The sequence below is a fragment of the Neoarius graeffei genome, chromosome 19, assembly GCF_027579695.1.
Source record: "Neoarius graeffei isolate fNeoGra1 chromosome 19, fNeoGra1.pri, whole genome shotgun sequence".
Classification (NCBI taxonomy): Eukaryota; Metazoa; Chordata; class Actinopteri; order Siluriformes; family Ariidae; genus Neoarius; species Neoarius graeffei.
In genome coordinates, this window is record NC_083587.1 from 44,451,645 (window position 1) to 44,457,644 (window position 6,000).

The following is a 6,000-nucleotide window of genomic DNA, read 5'->3' on the forward strand; positions in this document are numbered from 1 at the left end:
AGTTATGGCCCTTGATTTTCGTTATTGGACTTTGTAGAAATGGACTCGGTCTGGACAAGTTTTCTCAGAGACTACATAAGCTACGTACATATGAAACTTTGCATGCTCGTACTACTGAAAAAAGCCGGGTAGCGTTTTATGAAGGTGTCATAGCACTTACGACATCATAAGTCAATATTAAAGCAATGGGCTTATAAGGTTGTAAGTGTTAAGAGGTCTGCATAAAATGCTCGTGGTGGGGATAGTGATGACCATGTCTTCTTGTTTCCTCTGTCTTGGGATGTCCCAGGATAAAACCACATACAACAATAATAATAATAATAATTATTATTATTATTTTTTTTTTTTTAAAGGCAAACACATCAGCAGGCCAAGAACACACTTAAGGACTGTTAACAAACCTCTCCAACCTCCTGTATGAGCATACTCTTATACAGCTGAGCTGTGTCTGGCTTTTTTTTTTTTTTAATGTTCTTTTGAAAACAAAATCAACCAAATCTCTTGCTATTTTTCCGTCAAATTCTCATTCATTCTCCCCCGTTAATCTTCCTACTCCGGTGACAAAACTAACTTGTTTCACACCTGTTGACTCTCCTTCTGTCTCTGAATTTAGGCCCTTTTTTTTTTATCTTAAACTTGATATTTTATATTATACATTCCTTCACACTGACTGTGCCAAAGGGTACGAACACACCAGTAAATAAAATCTCATGTGTTCTTAGGCCGAGTCTGCTGTGTTCTCTGTTATAAACATGACCTGTATTTATATAAACATCACTCATTTATCACTAATCCCTGTTAATAATTGAAGTCTTAATGGTGTTTAATGTCTCATTAAAATTCCATTTTACTGAGGTGGAACTTTTTTATAGCTGATTATTTAAGCACATTTACAGTGCAGTACTTTTACTGCTGTTGCTGTGCAAGTTGTTTACATCAACATTTATTTACTTTGATAAAGACCCAGACCATTTGTGCAGCATTTTTAAATCGAGGTGCTTATTTTTTTCATCTGTTTGTGTGTTCATGATGGATCTGTGCGACTGAAGGACGACCTGAAAGAGAAAAGCAGAGTCGTGTTATTCTACACTCTGTGTCGTGTGTGTGTGTGTGTGTGTGTGTGTGTGTGTGTTGAAGGTGATTTTCCTCTGTCTGAGCTGGAAATGGATAGATGACGTGTGGCTTTAGATTTGTCCTCCATGGTAGACCCTTAATGAACAAAGAAAATGTGTACGACCGGAACCATGCTTTAACGGTCGAGTACACTGAGCTTGCATCTCTGAACTGATGGAGATGAGATGAGTTTATTTAGTAAAATAATGTGCAAAATACAAGTATAATACATATTAAAATACATGGATAGCACAATAAAGTGTAAACACTTATTTCCATTGTGGTCCAAGTACATCAAGTGCCAAAAAAGGGGCTATTTAAAAAAAAAAGGATGTACAGGATATCTCATGTCTTTCAGTTTGCTGGCCTGTTTTTGGTCCACATCGGATGCATTGTACATGTCTGGTCAAGTCAGGCAGATATTCTGCAGGACTTAACATTACAGAGGACACACACACATTTACTTTTCCAGGCACAGATGAAGAGTTAAAGTACACAAACTTACCATAATCTCGATCACATTATTTCCACACTACAATGGGTAATTTATAAATAGACTTAGTCCCAGGAAATTTATATATATATATATATATATATATATATATATATATATATATATATATATACACACACACTACTGTTCAAAAGTTTGGGGTCACTTTGAAATTTCCTTATTTTTGAAAGAAAAGCACTGTTCTTTTCGATGAAGATCACTTTAAACTAATCAGAAATCCACTCTATACATTGCTAATGTGGTAAATGACTATTCTAGCTGCAAATGTCTGGTTTTTGGTGCAATATCTCCATAGGTGTATAGAGGCCCATTTCCAGCAACTATCACTCCAGTGTTCTAATGGTACAATGTGTTTGCTCATTGCCTCAGAAGGCTAATGGATGATTAGAAAACCCTTGTACAATCATGTTAGCACAGCTGAAAACAGTTGAGCTCTTTAGAGAAGCTATAAAACTGACCTTCCTTTGAGCAGATTGAGTTTCTGGAGCATCACATTTGTGGGGTCGATTAAATGCTCAAAATGGCCAGAAAAATGTCTTGACTATATTTTCTATTCATTTTACAACTTATGGTGGGAAATAAAAGTGTGACTTTTCATGGAAAACACAAAATTGTCTGGGTGACCCCAAACTTTTGAACGGTAGTGTGTGTGTATACATATATACTGGGTGCGATTTGCTGGTCCCCCCCCCCCCCCCTCTGGTTTTTATCTCTGCTGAAAAAAAATGCTCGGGGACAACCCCGTCAATAAAACAAACAAACCAAAAAAAAAGTTGACATGACAGGCATGTTGTGACACAGTTTTCTATGGTCTACATTGCACTCACTTTCAAAATGACCCGAAGTGGCAGCTTTGATGTTCACGAACGTCTAGGGTTGCCAACCGTCCCGTATTGGGCGGGACATCCCGTTTTTGGGGTAATTTTAATTTGTCCCATCAGGGACAGATCCTGCCCCTCACTCCAATGCTGTGGTGTAAATCGCGTAATTGCCGTGAGAAGCGCTATTACCGCGAGTCGCGGTCATCTGCGATTTAAAACCATTCACTGTTGCCATATCCTGAATTTTTAAGCTATACTGACAAAATAGGCATCAAATTAAACTAGAGCAGATGGTGCAGCCAGTGGATACAGCCTAACTGTTCGATAAGGATAGCAGATAGCTTAAAAAAACCCTTCCGAAACAGGATAGACCTCAGGGGAGCTTTTCTGCCTCACTCCTGCCTTTGTGATGTCTTTCTCTCTTCTTCTTCTGCTATGAAGCATTGCAGAAGGTTCTTAGGGTTTTCAAATGGACAATTAAGCAAATATCAGGGTTTTACAGCTACAGCAAATCATTTTTCAGTTTATGACATTGCCTTCATAAATATCTCATCTCATCTCATTATCTCAAGCCTCTTTATCCTTCTACAGGGTCGCAGGCAAGCTGGAGCCTATCCCAGCTGACTACGGGCGAAAGGCGGGGTACACCCTGGACAAGTCGCCAGGTCATCACAGGGCTGACACATAGACACAGACAACCATTCACACTCACATTCACACCTACGGTCAATTTAGAGTCGCCAGTTAACCTAACCTGCATGTCTTTGGACTGTGGGGGAAACCGGAGCACCCGGAGGAAACCCACGCGGACACAGGGAGAACATGCAAACTCCGCACAGAAAGGCCCTCGCTGGCCCCGGGGCTCGAACCCAGGACCTTCTTGCTGTGAGGCGAAAGCACTAACCACTACACCACCATGCCCCCCGCCTTCATAAATATGGCCTGATGAATTATTTGGCCAAAGTTTAAAAGAGAAAAATGAGACAATGATATTAAAATTGTTTGTTATTTTGCATTAAGTTACTTAAAAATATCCATTAATTGGTCTATTAATTTTTAAAAGCTCTATTTTAGAAATGAATTTGTAGTGGCCTACATTTGAAACACTCACCTAAAGGCGATTCGGTACTGTAACTACACTAATGGCCCTTTTCCAATACCCTTTTTCAGCTCACTTCAGCTCGCTTCAGCCCGACACGGCTCGCGTTTCGACTACCAAAAACCAGCATGACTCAGCTCGTTTCAGCCCTGCTTAGCCCCCAAAACTCGCACCGTTTTGGAGTGGGGCTGAAGCGAGCCAAACCGTGCCGACTGAGGTTGGGGGCGTGAGCAGACACTCCCCTGTGCACTGATTGGTGAGGAGGAGTGTCCTCACATGCCCACACACGCCCCGCGAGCACGCTGGGATCTGTAAACACCGTAAACCCGGAAGAAGAAGAATTACGAATTACGAGAATTTCTGAAGCCTTATGCGCCTCGCCTCATCTATACGCTCTTGCCAGTATCTGTTGGCGTTGTCGGTGACAACAAGCCACAGCACCAAGACCAGCAACACTAACGACTCCATGTCCTCCATGTTTATTGTTTACTATTCGGGTCGTGAGACTACCGCTTAAAAGATCACTGAATCAGTGACATACAGAGCATCGTGGACGAGTTCGCGGAGCGCAAGGCTCGTCGTATGCCCTTCAAATAATGCGCGCAGTAGGCTATTGATGTTTTATTATGAGCCATGTACAGTATGCCGCCGAATGTTTTTTTGTTTCTGAGTTACATGCTCGTTTAAAGGACTTAATGTACAAAATAACAGTTGCACCCCGTAGTGTTGAAATTGGTAAACACAGTGCATTCAGTGAGGTTTGCACCGCCCTCCTTTTATTTCTGACTCTTCCTGTCAGCGTTGCAACCTCTGAGCGCTCATTCGTATGCCCTTCAAATAATGTGCGCAGTATAGGCTATTGATGTTTTATTATGAGCCATGTACAGTATCCTAATGTTTTTTGTTTCTGAGTTACATGTTCGTTTGAAGGACTTGATGTACTAAATAACATAGTTGCACCTGGTAGTGTTGAAATTGGTAAACACCGCAGTTGCGGACATTTTGTAGCCTAAAATGATGTTATGATAAGCTTTAATAAAATGCCCGGTCATTTGCCCCGCCCCCGGCCCAGCTCTGACTTGTTCCGCCACTGTCACTGATGTCACTGTTTGCGCTGCTTAACGACATCACGTGACGTCCACCCACTTTCGCTAACTCCACCCAATGTGTCCACCCACTTCCAGCCAGCACGGTTCAGCGCGGTTGTAGTCGAAATGCAACTCCAACAGCCCCGCTCAGCTCGACTCGGCACGGCACGGCTCAGCCGCGTTTGTAGTGGAAAAGCGGCATTTGTAACTTTAAAAATGCACATTGATAAAACTTGCTGAATTCGTGCTGAGTTTATCTCAAGAAGAAAAGAAATATATCACAATGGAAAAATAACTTCGTTCCGCCCGAATAAGTTCCAAATCTGTGCTCAAATCAGAATTTAAGGGAGTTGTACTCAATAACGTACAATATGACTCGGGTAGTCAATGACATGGACAGGCTTTAATTTTCAAACAAATTTTGCATACACTGTACACACACAATCTTGCCTATAAGTACCCGGGGGAAATGATGGGAAAATTGTCATTATTGAAGATGCCACGCCTAAGCCCAAATCAACGTGAACAGGCCATCGGGATGTTGCGTGCCGGAAGTACACAGACAGAGGTCGCCCGGCACTTCGGTGTTCATCATTCGACCATTTCCCGTTTGAGTCAGCGTTACAGACAGACAGGGAGCACCAGGGATCGTCCACGCCCTGGTCAGCCTCGAGTCACGACGCCAGTTCAGGATCAGCACATCAGGCTAGCTCACCTCCGTGACAGATTCCTGACACCCTCAGTCACTGCTGCTGAGACCCCTGGACGACACAGACCCAGAATCTCCAGCATGACGGTCCGAACATGGACCAACTGTCACTTTGAATTTTTTTATTGTGAATTAATTCTTGAGTTTGACAATAAATGTCCTTTATCGATGTTTCAAGATGTGTGTGCATTACATACAATATCATAAATTTCAAATATATGCATGGATCTAAAGTGATATCGTGTTGAATTCCATTGTGCGTTTTTAAAGTTACTTAGTATATTTTGGGGCGCTGGGGTGCGTGTACAGGGCCTGTACCGGTACTTGTCCGCACCCTGAACAAAGTGTCCCTCATTTGGATATGAGAAAGTTGGCAACCCTACGAACATCCCCAGCAAATAGATACATTGTAGATAATCAGAGTGTGAACGTGGATTTAGCGCCATGAATCACATCCTTACTGATGAGCGCAACAGAATGAATGTATCCACACTGACAGCCTTCTTTTCCTCGCTGTCAATGGGCCAGACGTGCGTTCCTTCCCTGCTGAGAAATTCGCAGAAATGTGGATTAAAGAAGGGCGAAACACGGCGGATAGGGCATCGACGGGAAAGCAGAAAAGGCCACATGAACTGCGCCATCAGAGCAAACTGTTC